Here is a 19,937-nt window from a genome sequence, read left to right as displayed (position 1 = left end):
TGTGATTCCACAGTGTCTGTTGTCACACAGGTGGGAGGTTTTAAGAAGAGACGTGGGACACTTGGCTCCCATAGGACACCTACTTCTCCAGCCCTCTGTAGTCTGCACAGCCAGTGGAGAAATGGCCAGGTCTTCCTTACTGAGTGGCCCTGGTTCCCTAGGCCTCACACTCCCCCTGGCTGTATCTGTTTAGGATATTTTCACCACCCAGTAAAGGACTGAATTGTTTACACACCACCCACCTTGTACCAATCAGCCCTCGGGAAGCCCAGGTAGTACTTCTAGGCCCTCAGCTAATCCTATGATAAGGGATCTATTAACAAAGACCTCCTAGGGAGAGTAGCATCTAGGCTGAGATTTGAAGGGCTAAAGAGAACCATGTGCAACTGAGAGAATTCTGTCTGGATGAAGTATAGAGCGAGTCATGGGAAAAAGATAGCTAGGCAGGGATGAACAGGGCTTAGACTCCGTGAGACCCCATAGAACATGCAAAAGAATTTGGCCTCATGCTTAGGGAACCTGGCAGCCCTGGAGGAGGAGAGGGGCAGGGCTAGACATGCATGCAAGGGACTGTCCTGTCCATGGCTGATGGCGTGAATCACAGGAGGGCAGGGTTCTACAGGAGCAAGGGCCACCTGCTCTTTCGGGATTCTCCATGACTGGGATGGGTGGGGAAACAGGAAGTGAGAGACAGCAATGAGAGGATCCCAAGGCCAGGAGGAAGGAGAGAGCCAGAGAGAGGGGGGCTGACTTAGGGCTTCCCACTGCCAAGCCCTGAACCAGGCACACTGGCTCTGGTGAGCTGTTTGTTTGTTCTGTGGATTTCTTTTCTCCTGCAAACCTGGGACCTTCTCTCTAGAGCTGCTTTTGGCCTCCCTGAGGTTGGAGTTCCTGCCCTTTTCAACAAAGGCCTTCCACTTGACTTTCTGATCAAACCCAATGTCCAGTTGTAGACTCAAGATTCCCACAGGGAGCTGCCCTGATGTGCCATGTCCCCATTGGAGGCAGATACTGAATCCACATTTGTTGGGAGCATGGGCTTTGGAGCCAGCTGCATGAGCCTGGGGTCCAGTTCCATCACTTCTTAGCTGTGTAACTTTGAACGGGTCATCTGCCATCACTGTGCCTCAGTTTCTTCATCTCCATAACAGGGAAAAACAGAAGTCCCTCCTCCCAGGTTGCTATGAGGGTCATGCTGTGAGTTAGTTCTTGCAGCAGCTTCAAGGAGTGCCAAAACTCAGTGTGACTCAGTTAAATGTCACTTTTTAGTATTGCTGCCACACTTGTGCGTCACCCAGGGATGGGAGTTCGCGGCACATTCTAGATTTTCAGTTGAGCCTTTTCTCTGTGCAGGGAAGACGGTCTGAATTAGGATTGTAGAAATAAGAGAAGGAATTGAGGAATGCCTCTAAGAGAAAAAATTAGGTGTTGGTTTTATGTGTGGAAATTTGGGGATGAGGAAGAAATGATAAACTTAAAGGGAAATAATTATTTCTTTGGTTTGGGAGAAGACTTTATTGAAACAGACATTTTTTGGAAAAAAAACTTTAAGACAGAATAGACTACTTATAAGATAGAAATGAGGAAGGAAGAATATTTGTAGAATTAGACACTGTGAAAGTGCAAGAAAGCCTGGCAGGTTCAGTGATGGTCCTTCAACTAGAAAAATAAAGAAGAAATTAAATGTATTCACCCAGCAGAGAACAGACTGATTCTTGGTGGTGGTCATGCTGAGTACAGATAGCTCTGAACACCTGGGGTGTGAAACTGGTGTGTGTGTGTGTGTGTGTGTGTGTGTGTGTGTGTGTTTTCACAAGGCCACCTTGTCATCTTGTCATGGAAAGATTCGATTTTTGTTTATCAAAGGAATGTTTCAGAAGGCAAACTTGGGCTAAATGGAGAAACCTTCTTCCCATTTAATATGGTTAGCCATAAATCCTCAGACCTTATTAACCAGGATATAAAATAAAAAATGAAATCCAGAACAGGGATCTAGAGACCTCAGTGTTTAAAGTCCAGCTTATAGAATGTATACGTGTAGCAAAGTATTTTCTGTGACAATAGTCATCTGATTTATCATATCTCAATGCAAAAAACGAATTTATTTTAAGAACAACATTATAGGATTGATGATGTGTTTTTTCTCTAGTTTAATGGTTTCTGACAGCTTCAGTAAACAAGCAGATCCAAAAGAGTAATGCACTCCATTGAATAAGTTGGCACATTTATTCCAACTCAAATATACTTAGATCTGCCCTGTTTTACCTTCTGCATCAGCACACAGTGGCTCTGATTACTTTCTGATTTGTATACATTTTTGTGCTTTAAAAAAATTTTAAACAGACCCTTTCAAAGGGCTTCTGAAGTACCAAAGTGGAGGTTCTGCTAGGACTAATGGATCCATGCGTCACCTACTATCGTGTATAATGCATTTCTGAAGTACAAAATTGCACTCTTGTCTTTGCTTATTTTGGATCTTGGAAATAACTTATAAGGGAAACAAGCGTTAGGACTCTGTGCGTGTTTGCTTAGCTGGAGAAACAGAGGCAACTGCATATTCACAAGTATACTGATAGTGATGTTTCCATGGCAACTGCAGGCTATCATAATATTTATATCCGTCTATTATGCTTTAGTTTATATTAGGAAATGGTGTTTCAATGACAAGATATATTACTTTATTTTCTTAAATATCTTGATAGTAGGGTTTTTTTTAATTTTTTGGTTTGTAGGTTAAATGTTTTTTAAAAGCTTACTTCATGAAAAATAGCAAGAAGTCAAACAGAAATACCATTTCAATTATTCCCTGTAAATCATAAATTACATACATCTGCCTGTTCATAAATTTTTGAAATTGAGATCTGTGACACAGTAGTTCTGACTCAGTGTTAAAGTCGGGGGTATACATATTGTTTTCCTATATTCCACAATTTCATTCTGTGGGAGTCCTGTCTTCTAGCTGTTTGCTTTGTAAGCTTTAAATTAATGTTCAAGAGATCTGCAGCAGAAGAACAGAAACCAAGAACACAGGGTGGTCATCTAAGATATTATTTGTCTCATACCAGTGGATATAAGAGGGGTGTGTGTGTGTGTGTGTGTGTGTGTGTGTGTGTGTAGATTAATGTAGGATTATAAACAAATGAAATCTCTCATTGAAATTACCTAATAATTCATCTTTCCACATATAAATACACACAAAATACTGTTCTGTGTGTTTCAGACAAAAATGTTTATGGTCTTATGAGGCTTATATTCTAGTGGTGGAAGTGGGTACTAAGTTAATAATCAATAAGTACCTCCTGTAATACTGTGCAATTACTTGGAAGAAACTTGAAGATTCACAAGGCTGTAGAAATGATGGGAACCCACTATACTGAAGTATGTTGCTTATGTTCTGGAAGGTCTTTCATTGACCATTGTCCTGGCTCTTTAGATCAAATCAAGACGGGGGTGGGGGGGCATGTATTAACCCTAGTTGTTGAGAAAGGAAACTGTGCACCAGGGGACAGGAAACCAGCTGGCCAGATTCAGGAGGGCAAGATGCATGCCTGTCACTCACCCTGTGGGCACTTGCAAGACTTGTTGAACGGCAACTGTGTGATGGAAAGAAGCACACCCACGTGTGACCTGACAGTAGGACCAGTACCATCCGTTCACTCCTTCTTAGGTAAAGTTTCCAAGATGGTAAAGGAGGCAGAAGTGTAAACCTTGATCCATGTTGGTGATGCTTCTTCTCCACCTTAGAAGTCAGAGAATGTTCTGTCTGCCTGACTCTCAAACTACCAGGAGGGTGACATTAGCAAGATCTTCCCTCTCTTGCCCCTGATTGGATAGGTAAAGGTAGGGAATAACAATATCTAGATTGTCTTTCTCACAGTGTTCCTTTTTTGAGCATCATAAGATAACGTGTGCAATTCTAGGTGCTCGTTGTACACTGATGTCATTATCGATGCTTTAAAATGTCATCCTATTTTGCTTCAATTAGGGAAGTCTTCTCTTTCAGATGGTTCATAAAATAATCTTTGCTGTACCTCTCCCTCTTATTTCAATGAAATTTGGGGATGAAATGATCATATAATTAAAGTGAAAAGCAGGCCTAATTGGGTTATCCTCCTGAAATAAGGAGCTTTTTCAACATCAGCCTATAGCATTGCTCACCGCCTGTGAGCTGTGCCATTAGTGTGGAAAAGTGCTGTAAGAGTGAAGCATTAAAAAAGAAAAAAGAAAAAAGAACTGCCTGTTGGCAAGTCAGGGGAGGGTAAAGGTTCTGTGTTTGACTATTTTTTTGTACAGAGTTAGGGGAATTACAAATTTTGCTAATTTATTTTTAGTTTCATTATTTCTGTGATGGATTGAAGTAAGGTTCTACTCTGCCATTTTCTAGCCATTTGCTAAACTCACGTGTGAATGACAGGCAGCTCTCCCATGGAATTTCTATAGGTCTCGGTGACTGAGACCCTCAGCCAACCACAGATGGCCAACATTAGGAGCTTTAAAACTTGCTTCACATTTTGAATTCAACAAATACTATTTAGCAACTAGTGTACTTATTGCAGGAGAGAAGGAATAGAAATTATGGTGCTCTTGGCAAGAGAGAGATGTGCTGTTAAAACATAAGAGGATCAGCACAGATAAACTGGTGTTGCTTGTTATGGTTTTGATGTCAGATGACCACCAAAGACTCCTCCTGTGTGAGATAGTTCAAGTAAGTTCATAGGTGACCAGATTGGGTTCTGACAGCCTTAGCTTAATCAGCGCATTAATCCACTTGAATGGATTAACCAGGTGGTAAAGTAAGCAGGTAGGGAGTGGCTGGAGGAGGTANTTTTTTTTTTTTTTTTTTTTTTTTTTTGAGACAGGGTCTTTCTAAGTTGCTTAGGGTCATGCTAAGTTGCTGAGCCTATCCTCCAATTTGCAATCCTCCTTCCTGCCTTAGGCTCCTGAATTGCTGGGATTATAGGCATATGCCACTAACTTTTAAAATGTAGCTTTCACTGAGATTTTATGAATTACTGCAAACATTATCTGTGCCTGGAGATCTTTGTTTAAAAGAAATGGAAAATGGTTCCCACTTTTGCCAAGAAAAATGGAGGAAAAAGGTGGTTTTGCTAACAAAACTAGAACTTTTTTGTGTATATGAAGTATGAGAAGAAATATCTCAAAGAAAGTGATGATTTATTTTACTATGTATTTTACCTTAACTGTTCATGTTTTAAATTTTGGTATTATAAGAGTAATTAATATCCACAATCCTGATTTATTTTGTGTTTCGTTTTTCTTACAGCAGGCTTATTACAAGAGCAGACCTGCCAAGAGTAGCAAATTAAAGTATTGCTCAGTCTCTGATTTGATTTTGTGAGCTAGCATTTACTCTGTGCTGCCGACAGAGGGCTTTCTTATTTGTTGTAATCAGAACCAATAATTAGACTCTTGTTTTGAAAAATTCTTTTAAGACAGGGATGATTTTTAATTTTGCTTTGAATATACAACTTTGTGTGTGTTTTGGTTTTTTGTTTCTGTTTGTTTTTACTCTGCCAAGCATGCTCTCCTGAGTAAGGGTTAGACAGTAGGAGATAATTGTGCTATTTGTATAAACTACACCCATTATGACTTCTCCACAATTTCCAATTATTGTTTTTCTTTGCATTTGAGTGATAATTTAAAAAATATTTCTGATGTCTTCTGGGTGCAGAAATAGAATAAATAGAATAAAGGTTTTTTTTTTGTGGAAAAAAAATGTTGTTTTCTCTAAGCTTTTATCTTGTATGCTCACTCTATTCCATTTATTTTAACATTAGTTTTGAAGAAAGGAAGGGTGAATTTTCTTCATTGGGTTTTTCAAAAGCCTCTAAATTTGTTTTTATATAAACAGATCCTTTTCTGTTCAAATATACATTTCATCACCTATTCTAGTATTGCTCTAGTAACTTAATTTCAGTGAGAATGTTAGCAGCATAATAAATACATAATAAATGGAAGCAGAGGGCATGCTAGCTAGAGAGTACCTACCAGAGGTAACTGAGAGTATCCTACTGGGGTGGATAAGCTGATTAGGTTGAGACCAGGGGTACTGAGCAGGCTCAGTAGGAGGTCAGCTCAAGTCCACATGAAGAGATGGAGGAGGTCCCTGCCCTCACCCTTATTGTTGCTGAGCAGAGCAATCTGAAATGCAATTACTATGTGCATGCAGAATGTTCAGAATGTTCTTCCTTCACATAGGAAGATTATTTTTAACTAGACCTTGGAGATAAATATACTCAACCTTAGTTGAGAGAAGAGGAGGCAGGCATAAGCAAAGTGTTAGACTTAGAAACACTCAAGGTGGGAGCCATGCTTTCTTGTGCAAGTACCTAGAACTCCAGTGCCTACTTCATGTGCACAGCTGTTAAGTGGTTGAATGAATGTTAGACAGGAATGCAAAGTTTATCATCTAGGCAGTGGAGTATGAATTTGAATTATTTTTAGCAAGTGTTGAAAACTGAGGATGTATTTTATGACAGACCCTGACCTCAGTTGTGTGGGTTGAAGATAAATGGATGGGATGGGAGATTAAGAAGCAAGGTGGGGAGACCAGCTCAGAGATTTAGTGGCCTGATTGTGTAGTTGTTATGGTTTACAAAGAGGTGTCCCCTGAAAGGTCACGTTCGAGACAATGTAGGCATATTCAGAAGTGACATGATTATATCATGAGAGATAAAACTTAATTGGTGCATTAATTTATTTGCTGGATTAATAATTTGAAAGAACTACCATATTGGATGGTAACTGTATGCAGGTAGGATGTGGCTAAAGGAACTAGGTCATTGGGGACGTGCCTTTGGGGTTTATATTTTGTCCCTGGAAAATGAAGTTCCCCCTTCCTCCCTGCCCCCTACTCTTTTTCTCTCCTTCCTGGTTGACATGAAGTGAACAACTGTCCTCCTAACATCTATCCACCATGATGTTCTGCCTCACCTCTGGCCCTGAGCAATGGAGTTGGCCAACCATGCACTGAGACCTTTAATGTGAGCCCCAAATAAACTTTTTGTCCTCTAAGTTGTTCTTGTCAGGGATTTTGGTAATAGCAATGAAAAGCTGATTAACACAATAGTATAAACACAAGAAGAGCTGGGTGTGAGTTGGCTCCACCACTAACTGGATCAACTCCCTCAAATTCTGTAAGACCTTCTAGCCACAGTGCTCTGGGAAAATGGAAAAATAATACCTTTATAATAGAGCTTTTTTGAAAATTAGGTAAGATAAATTCTAAATAATTTGATCAGAATGCCTAGGAAATCCAACTATCTATTATTCCTTCACATACTCATTTTGTTCATGCTGAAGAAGTATATTCTCATGAATAACCAGGAATGCTAAGTTATAAAAGGTGAACTGGGGCCATATGCTTAATAAATGCTGAATGAAATAATTCTTGTAAAATTAATATAGTAGTAGTAAGAAATTAGGAAAGGGAAAAAGGAGGCTGGAATTTGCAGAACAATTAACAGGATCAAATTTAATTAACTGAGTGAATGTAGGAAACAAGTGACAAATTGGACATAGTAGTCTTGGAGAAAATAACAGAAAGATGTAAATTAGAAGAAGAATTGAATTACAGGGGTCACTGTGGGCAACAGAACTGAACTGCTGAATGTGAGATGCCAATTAGGCATTCCAAGAATGTCTAGAAGGATTCAGAAAATGCGTGTTATAAATTAAAATTTTAATGGATACATCATTGACAGGAACATGGTAGTAGAATTTTGTACTTGGTGAAGTTTCAAGAAAAATGTAAGGAAAAATAATAGCAACTTTTACTTTTTGAGCATGTATATAGTAAGTATTATTTTACATAATTTGCATAAATTATTTCTTCCTCACAATAATAGCAGAAATAATTGGTATTATTATACTTAATTTAGAGGTAGGGAGAACTGTGGATCAACAAGTGAAGTTATCTGCCCTGGATCAAATAGCTGAAGAGTGTCGGATTGGGATTATAACTCTTGTCTGACTCCAGAGGACAGACTGGAGTTCAAGTCAAGTTAAAAAGTTGAAGGAAATAGAGACAATCATGTATCTGGGCTTGGGATGCAGAAGAAAGGCTGAGTATGAAGATCACTGGAAGGTATGTTATGTTTTTACGATGGAATAATTTGTGCCTATATAAAAATTGTGAAAAAGAGCTGGGCACAATGGCATGAGCCTTTAGTCCCAGCAACTCAGGAGGCTAAGGCTCAAGGTTTGCTCAGACCTGGGAGCTCTGGGCCATCCTGAGTAACATTTGGAGACTCAGTCTCAGAAAACAAAACAAAATGATGTGAAGGAGAAGAGAAAGACTGGAAACAGAGTTGTGAAACCAGAAACTCAAAGGAGCAAAGAATCTCTACTCCCATCATGAGGGATGCATCCTCCATCTTGCCCTTGAACACTTGCTTCTTTTTTCAAGAGACTTTCAGATCTGCCATACTAGCAATCCTTTCTGAGAAATCCCTGTGAAGTTCAGAGGGCAGGTATTATCCCCACTTTATAGATGGAAAGCAGAGAGTGATCAGGTGACATGTCTCCCATCATGAAGATCTGTGTCATCTCAGCTTAAGGCAGAGAGTCCCTGTTACCATTGCTGCGTTCTTTTCCTATGCCTCACTAGAGGTAGCCAGCTTGCAACACAGACTGAATGGCTGACCTTTGGCAGGAAGACCTGCCATGGAGAACCCCAAGAAAATGAGATAATGGATGCACAGACAATTGAACTCATTTCAAACATCCATTGATGATGTGCCAAGGAGTAAACAATAATCTAGAGATATGCAGATGACATTGACATCTGACCGATGAAAGTGATATCCCCAGGTGGGAACATATGAAAATGTAGAAAGTACAGTGGTGAAAGAATGAAGGCGTCAAGGATTTCAAGGAAGGATGTGGCCAAACTGGTTTTGAAGATGAGTGAAAGTGTTCTATGTCCACGAAGGATCAGGAACACCATGTGCATAATGTGGAATTGAGCTCACCTGTTGTGTTTGGGGAAACCCAAGTTGTGATTTGCTGCTTCTATTTATGTGGCTGACAGTTAGAGGTTCAGGAGCAATGGAATTGCACCACAATTCTACTCTGCTACCAAAAAATACTTTAGACTGTGTAATTCATAAACCCCATGGGTTACTTCTTGTGAATCTGCAGGCTATGATGTCAAAGATGGTAACATCTGAAGACTTATGCCTACTAAGGGCTCACTCTCTTCTTCAAAGATGGTGCCTTCTCACAGTGGCCTCCCATGATGGTAAACAGACCTCTTAATCTGTTTTATAAGGGCACTAATCCCACCATGGGGGTTCCACTCATCCTTAATCCATTGTGACATAATCACTCACCAGATGTCATTGGGGATTCAGTTTTAACAAATGAATTTTGAGGGGACACAAAACAGGGTTGACAGGATATGGAGTTGAAGCTTAGCTGCGGAACTCCTGTGTGCAAAGGTCTTATAGGATATGCTGCTTAGAGTTCATGCCTTCTGCTGAAGTTTCTCAAATTATATTTAAATGGAGAAAACATGCTAAGTGAAGTGAGCCGGACTCAGAACATCAAGGGTTGAATGTTTTCTCTCGCATATGGAAGCTAGAGTAAAATAAGGGGAAAATGGAGGTGGGGTGACCGGATGTCATGAAGATGTAGGGAAGATCAGTAGAGCACAAAGTGATCAAGAGGGAAGAGGGTAGGATGGGGAAGAGGGGAAAATGCAGAAGGAATTTAAGAAAATCCCTCTGGGCATGTGCAAATATACCATCATGAATTCCACCTCTGTGTATGTGTACAAAATGACAATCAAAAACAAACAAAGAGTGAAAAAAAGATCAGTATAGAGGAAGGAGAAGGAACAGGGAGGGAAAAGGGAGTGGCATGGAACAGGAAGTAAATCAAACTTCAGGCAAGTGTGAATTTGTCAAAATGAACCCAACTACTGTATAAACTATAATGATCCTTGGCGGGTGGGCAACCCAAACCAAACCAAAGCAACAACAAAAACAAAACAAACAAACAACAACAACAAAAAAAAAAAACCCAGCATTCCCTAAGGATGTTGATATTTTCTTTGGCACTTTTCTATTTCCTAAATAATCTTAGGCTTATAACAACTGGGTAATATTTTGCATTTTAATTGAAAAGGTAGCACTTCACCTTAAAAGATCAAACATGATTGTATTGGACAAGAAATTAGGAAATATTTTAGTCTGTGCTTAGAGACTTACAGTATACACCCTTTGTAAAACTTCTAAAAAGGCCAGCTCCTAAGTTCAAAAAAAATTGTTGCAGTAGACATTTTTGGTGATCCAGTGCAGGTATATGTTTCCATGCATGTTAACGTGGAAAAAAAATCAGGAGGTTATGAGAGGATTATTGCCTCCCATGAAAACCTTCTGCTGTTGGTGTCTGTCGGTGACCTGTCTATAAATATTCTAAGACTCGAAACTCCATCTTTCAAGTAAGATTCTTAAAACTTCTTTGGGGAAGCTGTGCTGGGGATTGAACCTAGGACATCCCAACACTGTCAGAAGATACTAAGAAAGCTTGTGGTCAGTGAACTGGGTTTGTTTCCTTTTGTAGAAGGCATACTTTAATAAGGTTGGTTAACTAATTGAAAATTTTACCCCTAGTTATAAGACTGAATCATTACCAGAGATTATTTTTCATTTGTAGCATCTGATACTAGAGAGATGGAGGTGAACACTTTACATTACAGACCTGATTTTATTGATTTTAGGAGGTGTTCATTGAGGGTTTCTTTGAGCTTTTACATGGCCATGCCAAGCTATTGAATTAATGGAAGTGACCTGATTCTTTGTAAGGTAATCTTATCGTTGACACTGCTTGGGTAATGATTGAACTACCAATCCTTAAGAACATCAACACTAAAGACATTTAAGACCTTACGTATGGAAGACCATGACATCGCCTATATCTGTGTTTGGCTTATCACAACTGAGTAATATTTTGCATTTTAATTGAAAAGGTAGCATTTCACCTTAAAAGATCAAACACGATTGTATTGGACACGAAGTAAAACCCACATGTAATTTTCAGTGCTAATGATTCCATTAGCTCTTCGTTCTCTGATTGTAGGTGATCACTAGGTATTTTCAGAAAGATGTCTACATTTTTAAATTTTAATTGGTGCATTTAGTCTTCTGGCTGCAATTTCTGGCATATGGTCACTTTTATGTTTCATTTTAATCCTTTTAGGTGGAAAACGTTTGTTTTACTATGTAGTCTCTTATTACCAGATTTCTAAAACATTTATGTGCCAGTTGCAAATATACCCTTGGCCAGGGCTTCCCATCAAATGCTCCACACCAAAGAAGAATTTTATCAGTTATGTTTAGAACACTTTATAGTATCCCTCCCACTTTTTCAGACCTTATCAGAGCCTACTTTCTATTAAGGTGACTGTTTTTCTGTTTAAATAAACTTATTTAGAGGCTGGGATTGTGGCTCAGTGGTAGAGTGCTCGTCTAGCACGTGCGAGGCCCTGGGTTCAATCCTCAGCATCACATAAAAATAAATAAACAAAATAAGGTATTGTGTCCAACTACTTCTAAAAATAAATATTTTTTTTAAAAAAGAAACTTATTAAGCTTGGCTTAACCTGGGTTTCCCAAAACTTACTTTTTGGGAAATAATACCCACTTTTGTGGCTATTTTAATTCAGAGTTATACTTGTTCCCATAGCCTTTGTCTGCCTAGAATGATCCACAGGAGAAACCAACACTGATAAGATATAGAAATTAGACCCCAAAGTGAGCGTGTGACTGTCAGATGACAGCGGACCAGCATGTCACCTCCTTTCTCCATTTGCACTGGTGGGCCCCTGTTGTCTTGTTCCCTTTGGGGTGGGGAGCACAACCTGAAAGTACAGGTCTTGAGTGGGCATTGGAAATCTGGCCCGATATTGGAAATGCACAGTTGTACATTCAGGTACAGGGTTATTATATCTTGAAACCATGTTGTGAGTTTTCAGAGGGCTGCCGTCAGAGGTGGTACCCTTGCCTCAGGGCATTGCTGAACCCTCTGGTGGCTGCATGGCAGACACTGTCCGCTTCTTGTGTGGGGACCTTCAAGCTGTTTTAGAGAAGCACAGCCCAGCTCAGCTGATGGACAGAAAGAGAATCCCGGGAGCTACCTGCAGCCTGGAGGTGGTGTGGGGCAAGAGAAAAGAAAGTGAAAGGAAATATGTAGAGGGGAACTTGTCTGTGTTTGCTCAGTTTCCACGTCCTCGTGTGTGTATTTAGTTCCATGTAGTTTTACCAACTGTGTGGAAGCATGTCTCTGGAGTCACAGTCAAGGTGGAGAGAGGCTGCATTCTCACAAGGCTCCCTCCTGTGCCCTTTGATAACTGCTCCACGTCCTGTCCTGCCTCCACCTTCCCTGAACACTGGCAACCGAGGGATTCTACAGATATCGACTTACAAAATTTCAGAAATAGAAGACAGATGAGCAGTTGTTAATCTTTCTCTTTGTTCCCGGGGGTGGAGTGTATTGATACTTCATTGCTTTTTATTACTGACTAGTAATCTACTAGCTACTAATCTTCTCTGATCATTACAAAGATCGACTGTGTCAGTAGCTCATTCCTTTTTAATTACTGAATAATATTCCCTGGTGTGCAGGCACCTCTGTTTGTTTGGTCATTCATCCACTGAAGGACATCTGGGTTGTTACTGGGAATACTACAAATAAAGACATGTGGATGTTTGTGTATAGGTTCTCAGATGAAAATGTAATTTTCATTTCCCTGGGATAAATTCCCAAATATGCACTTTCTGGGTCCTTTGGTGGTTGTGTCATTACTTCTTTAAGAAATTTCCAAATTGGTTTACAGAGTACCTCTAGCATTTACCCTCACATTAGCCACGTCTGAATTGCTCGCTTTATCCCCATCTTCTGCAGGACTTGGTGATGTCACTGTTTTTAACTTTAGCTGTATGGGGAGGTGCACAATTATAACACATTCTGGTTTTAGTTTGTATTTTCCTGATGCCTGACAACATTGGGAATCTTCATACACGTGTGTCCTCTACAGTGAAATATCTGTTCACATCTTTTGTTCATTTTCTAATTGTGTAGAATGTTTTACACGGTTGAGTTTTTTTAAATCAACCTTTTATTGGTACATTGTAATTATACATAATATGGGGCTTCATTGTGATATCTTCATACTTGCACATACTATAATTTGTTCAGTTTTCCCCAAGAGCCTCTCTTTTCCCTTCTCTCTTCCCTTCCTCTTCCCTCCCCCCATTCCTATCCCCTTTTCCTCTACTCTACTGGTTTTCTTCCTATTTTCAAAGACATATCCTTTTGTGTAACAGAGGCCTATAGTATTTTTGAAAGCATTTGAATGACTCTGTATTCTTTTTCCTTTATTTTAAGACTACTTTACATGACATATATTTGTTCTATTTTAAGACTTATTTACTTGAAAGATTAGGTATCTTATTTCTTCACATGGAAAACATTCATGGAGACCTGATATGTACGTGTGAGGTAAAACCTGTAGCAGTAGCACATTTTTGTTTTGTTCTGTATAGAAACATGAAAAATGCAGTATGCAGTTGTCAAACAGAGCTGTTAATATAGTGGAGTCTTTTATGATAAGATGATGTGACATTTTATACAAATATGAAAACCAACAGGCTGTTCCTTATCCATGAACATTGTACATTGAGGAGGATACATCATATGGTATTAAAACATATGACATCTGAAAATTGCTAGGAAAATTTTCAAAATGTATTGACTGAGATCAAAATACCTCAAAGGATGCACCATGCTGCCTTAGCACGCAGAGTGCTTTGAACCAAAGGACATTGGAAGGGCCTCAGAAGCAGGGTCTCTCTAACCTTCTTTTGACTTCCTGTCTCCTGCCCCATTTTTGTCCCCTGAAGTGAGTCAAAGAAACCACAATTCCTCTTCCCCAAGGCTGTGCATGTGAATTAGAAGTCCTCTCCCCCAAACCAGCCATGAAACCTAGAGTTGTTACTCTCTCACCTTCTCCTTGGGGACCCTCATTTTAGGGAGACTTTCCCCCAAACCAGGGAGAAATTTTGTTACATGGAGATACCAAGGAATATCAAAAATAAACAAACAAACAAAATGAAAAACCAGGCCTTGATGGATCTCCCGAGTTTATTACCTTTTTTAAAAAATATTTACTTTTTAGTTGTAGTTGAACACAATATCTTTATTTCATTTATTTATTTATTTATTTTTGTGTGCTTGGTGCTGAGGATTGAACCCAGGGCCTTGCACATAATAGGTGAGCACTCTACCGCTGAGCCATAGCCCCAGACCCGAGTTTATTAACTTTTGATAATGCCAGTGTTATCCAATCATTTCTACATGGCTGTCCATTTTTCATTGAACCTAAGAGTAAAAGTACATAGTTCTCTCTGGGGATTTATGTCTCTATGTAATGTTTTTATTAGTGTATCATCAGTATATGTAGTATACATATGTGTTGTTTCATTTTTACGTTATCATGATTGCATGAAATAAAATCTGGGATGGCATTAAATTAAAAGCCACACAACAAAGAAAATGAAAGTAAAGGGAGCCTGCAGGAATGGAGAAGGTCTTCACCAGCTGCTTCTCTGACGGGGAATTAATACCCAGAATATACGAGGAACTCAAAAACTTAGCACCAAAAATAAAAAGGACTCCAATCAATATATAGGCAAAAGAATTAAGGAGACACTTCTCGAAAGAAAGGATGCAAATTGGCTAACAAATATATAAAAAATAAATGCTCAATATGTCTATCAATCAGGGAAATCTAAGTCAAAACTACATTGAGATTTCATCTCACTCTAGTTAGAAGGACAGTTATTAAGAATATAAATAATAAATGCTGGCAAAGATGTGAAAGGAAATGTATACTCATACATTGTTGATGGGACTACCAAAACTACTTTAGAAAACAGTATGGAGGTTCCTTAAAAGACTGGAAATAGAGTCACCATGTGACCCCGCTGTCTCACTCCTTGGCAATTATCCATAAGAATTGAAGTCACTACACTATAGCAACACAGCTGCATCAATGTTTATAATAGCACAATTCACAATAGCAAAGCCCTGGAACCAGCCCAGGTTGCCTACAGGTAGATGAATGGATTAAGGAAATGTGGTTTATATTCACAATAGAGTCTTACTCAGCCATAACAAAAGAAAGTGAAATTGTGGCATTTGCTGGGGAGTGAAGGGAACTGGAGAACATTATGCTAAGTGAAATAAGACAGACTCAGAGACTCAAAGGGCAAATGTTTTCTGTCACATGCTGAAGCTAGACCAAAATAAGGGAAAAAATTGGGTGGGGAGATTCCCTGAATATAGAAGGGTTATCAGTGGAGTAGAGGAAGAGGATTGAGGGGAAGGAAGGATGGATAGGAAAAGAGAGGAACCATGGAATGGAACTGATGAGATTATGCTACGTGCATTTATGACCATGCCATGGTGGGTTTCACTATGGAGTTTTGAGAGGCCTCACTTATTTTAGATATTCTTTCTTTATTGAACAGCTGTTTTTTAAACATTTTCTCCCAATTTGTAGCTTGCTTTTCGTCCTCTTCATGTGGAGTTTCACTAAGCAAATGCCTTTAGTTTTGTTGAGATCCAGTTTACTAATTTTTGTTTTTGTAAGCCATCATTTGGTGTCACATTGAAAAACTCTGCCAGTTTCTAAATGCCAAAGACGTTCTATATTATTCTCTAAAATCCTGTAAAAGTTCTGTGCTTCCATATTTTATATTGCAGTTCATGATCAATATTGAGTTAATTTGTGTTTCTAAGTGACATTTAGGTCAAAGTTCTTTTTTTTTTAAACTGCAATTGTGCAGTTTCTTCTGCAACATTTATGACAGGCTGCCCTTCTATCAAAATTACTTTGTAGCTTTTCAAAAATAAGTTTGACATGTTTGTTTAGGTTTATGTCTGCATTTTGTGTCTTGTTGTAAAAATCTACATATCTCTCTGTCTACCAATGCCACCCTGTCTTGATTTCTGTAGCTGTGTGAGAAGCCTTAATGTCAGGTAGAGTGGGTCTTTCCACTGCATTCTTCTGAGTCAGGATACTTTTTAGCTACTATAGTTTCTATGGCATTTACTTTTTACAAATTAATCTCATAATGAGCTTGTGTGTGTACAAAATACGTTTTTTAAAAAGCAACTTGCTTGGATTTTAATAGGAATTACATTAAAGCATGTCTAACTTGAGGTGACTTGGCAGCTATGCAGAGTTTAATAATGTATAAATATGTCTTTCCACATCTGTTGTAGTCAGCTTGTACATCACTGTGACCAAAATACTTTACGCGAGAGACACAAAGGATGAAGAGCCCAAAGGATGAAGTACCCTTCCAGGGCACACCCACAGTGACCCACCTCCTCCCACTGCACCCCACCTTCCTATAGTCACCCCAATCAGTCCATTCAAACCAAGATGGACTGATGAGGTCACAGCACTCCCAGTTCAATCATTTTATCTACAAACAATTCTGCATGAATACAGGAGCATTGGGGGACACCTCAAATCCAAACGATGACAATTTGTTTAGTCCTCTGTGGTGGTGGTGGTGGTGTTTTTTCCTTTCTTTTTATCAGCATGTTGTCCATTTTAGTATGATGATCCTTTGCTTGTTTTATTATTTGCATAAATAAGTATTTTTCTTGGAACAAGTATGATTTTGAATTTTAAATTTTGATTTCTGAATATTCATTGTTAACATATAGAAATTATATATCCTGTGACTTACTTAATTTAGAACTATGAGGTGTTTTTTTTTCCTCAAATTTCTTCAGGTTTTCTATTTAGACCATCATGCCATCTTAGATGAGAGTAGTTAATTCTTTCCAAGCTGCATGCTTTGTTTGCTCCACTTGCCCTATTATCACAGTGGATATAGCTTCTAAAACTACATGTTGACAAGTGGCCAGAATGGGCATCCTCATTGTTTCTGGTATTAGGAGAAAACTTTTCATTCTTTTGCTATTAAATGTGATGGTACTTGTAGTTCATTGTAGATGCTATTTATCGAGTTTGTTTGTTTTCAAATTCTGCATAATTAGAGTTTTCAGGATAATGGCAGTACTTGCCATAATTGAGAAGGCATAGAGAAAACTTTGAGAAGTTTCTAGCCAGTAAATACCTTTTCATTTAAATTTTTTATTAGTGCATCGTAGTTAGATGATGTGGAGTTTCTACATACATGGAGTATAATTGACTCCACTTCAGTCCCTGGTGCTACCCAGCTCCCTCGTCTCCTCCCTCCTCCTGTTCCCCTTCCTCTACTCTACAGGTCTTCCATCTATTCATTTATTTATAGTTTTCATGAAATTATTGCAGAACTCTTTCTGATACAATTCTGTCAAATTTTGACCATTTACAGGTTGGTTTTCATTCAAGTTACACATCTAATTTGCCCGTAGGGATGGTTTGAAACTTTTTAGATACTTACTATGTCTTTCCCTCACGGTCCCAGGTGTTTCAACAAAAGTGGCAAAATCTTTATATACATTGACTAGGACATATGTGTCCCTTTGTGTCTCTGCTTTGCACTGAGAAAATACGTGCAAATCGCATAAATCAAAGGCATTCCTGTATATCAGCGACAAATCCTCTGAAGTGGAAATGAGGACAACCACTCCACTCACAATATCTTCAAAAAAAATAAAATACTTGGGAATCAACCTAACAAAAGAGGTGAAAGACTTATACAATGAAAACTACAGAACCCTAAAGAGAGAAATAGAAGAAGATCTTAGAAGATGGANTGAAAGATGATATATCAAGAACTATGTAATGTTTTGAACAACCAACAATAAAAAAAAAAAAGATAAGGAACAAAAAAAAAAGAAAGAAAGAAAATACGTGCAAACCACTTATTTGGTGAAGGAAAAGCATCTAGAATGTGTAAAATCCCTCAAAACTAAATAGTGACAATACAAGCAAACATGCTAGCCAAGTGAAAGGTGAGCACATGATGTGAGTAGCTGTTTGTGGCAGAGGGTACTTGGCTGGAACAAAAGCACATGAACTGATGTTCAGCGGCATCAGCAGCCAAGGAAATACAGATTAAAACTTGAGTTACCACCGCACTCTCCTGACACCTTCGCCCTCCATTCCCCTGCCAACCCCTGCTCTTCCAAGCATCTTTCACTCCTGGTTAAGTGTCCATCCCTCTGGGAACTGAGCCCCATTGCAGCAGGTGCCATTTAAAATACAGTTCTTGGCTCAAGTCTGCCTCTAGCCAGGCAGGGCTCTCCTTGCAAGGGAGCCCCCGTTGACACCTTGAAAACCTGGCACCCAGTAGGCTGAAGTTCAGTGGGCTCAGTAAAGGCCTGTTTAATAAGTGACCTTTTTTCTTTCTGTCCTCAGTGCTCAGCTGGTGCTTAACAAACAGATTGCCCAACTCAGAGGCAATTTCATACATTGCAAAAAATTTGAGGTAGAGTCTAATGTACTTAATCTGGATTGACCCTCATATGTCTTAATGGGAAACCACAAAATGATATTTGGTGTGGGTTATGGTGCAGCTGATGAGCTTATTAAAATTCATATCTCTGGATTTAACTCCCAAGCACCCTAACCCACTATTTTTGAGTGATTTTTGGATACTTGCATTTTTAAATAAGAATTGTACATAATAATTATGCAGGTGATCTGTGGACCATGCTTTGATAAAAATAAGATGTCAGGAGATGCTGCTATATAGAAAAAACAAATCCACTGTAATCACAGTGCTTTGCAGTCAACAAAGCCCTGCTAGGCATGTTGGAACCATTGTAATTAGTTTTCTTTGCCATACTTGATGTTGATGTCTTATGGGGCTGGCTGTATCAGGTGTCCTAAACAATCTACCTTGGCCTCTCATGTATCAGTATAGTGTTTAGACCAGTGACAGATCTGTGCCATTCAATATTTGTCCCTAGGCAAAAGATATTTACCTTTTGAGGAAACATTCTTGGTTTATCTAGAACTTTTTCTCCCCACATTCTATCTGAAATCCATGATTGCAAACTTTCGCAATGTGAAATTCCATAGCAGTAGGCAATGAGGATTTGGGCAGGAAAAAAAGCAATGAGGATACATATTCAGTTGCAAACAAAGTAATCTTTGGAAATTAGTTTTTCATGAATAGACTAGCTTCTTACATGATAGGCTTCCTTAGTTTACCCTTATGGAACATTCTAACAGTCCAAGTCTTCAATTCCAACTCAGTTTTTCTTCATGAGCCTCTGTGTTTTAAGAATGTTGTGTTTCAGTTATAGATTTAAGATGATTTCATGCTGTGGTGTCATATCACTTCTTCAGGTAACCTCTGATTAAAGTAAATACTCTCCTTACTTCTTTTCTGGGCACCCTTAGGAGTTTTGCTGAATTGCTGTACTCCATGATTATGACCTAGCAATTTAATACTATTTTTTTCCATACCCAATATATTGGAATGCATAGGCCTTCTTATTTCCCTGTGATGTGCTGATTTATGGTGCGTAGATATTTATAGATCTCCAGATTGTGGTTTTATCAATTTGGAGATAATTAGTTTGCTTTTTGACGCTCTTCAAAGAAAATTCAAAGTTCTCCAAGTTGTATTCTAAAATGCATGTTGTGCCTTTCTTGGTGTGGCCACCACTTAGGCAGTTCATATCAACTCTTAAGAACTACGAGTAAATATGTTCTTTCACAAATTGACAGAGCAGTGGTTCCAATATAGCAAGTGACATCATAGAATACCTTAACTGTTTTAATTTACAAGTATTCTTTTTTTAAATTGGAGTTTGGAGAAATGGTAAAGCTTTCTTCCTTTTTCCCCCATAGACTTAAACTTTTTTAAAATGAGGAAATAGAATTTCTCTCTCTGTAATTTAAGATGGAAAGTATGAATCAGTATTTGCTGTCCTGG

The 19,937-nt window shown here is 38.8% G+C and overlaps 1 protein-coding gene across 5 annotated transcripts in view; it reads left to right on the top strand.

Annotated features, from left to right (window-relative positions):
- Cntn3 (contactin 3) overlaps positions 1–19,937 on the top strand; it is a 260,616-nt gene that overhangs the window by 97,345 nt on the left and 143,334 nt on the right. The window lies entirely within an intron of this gene.

Source organism: Marmota marmota, unplaced genomic scaffold (assembly GCF_001458135.2).
Source record: "Marmota marmota marmota unplaced genomic scaffold, marMar, whole genome shotgun sequence".
In the NCBI taxonomy this organism is placed as follows: Eukaryota; Metazoa; Chordata; class Mammalia; order Rodentia; family Sciuridae; genus Marmota; species Marmota marmota.
This window is presented reverse-complemented; position numbering and strand designations above follow the sequence as displayed.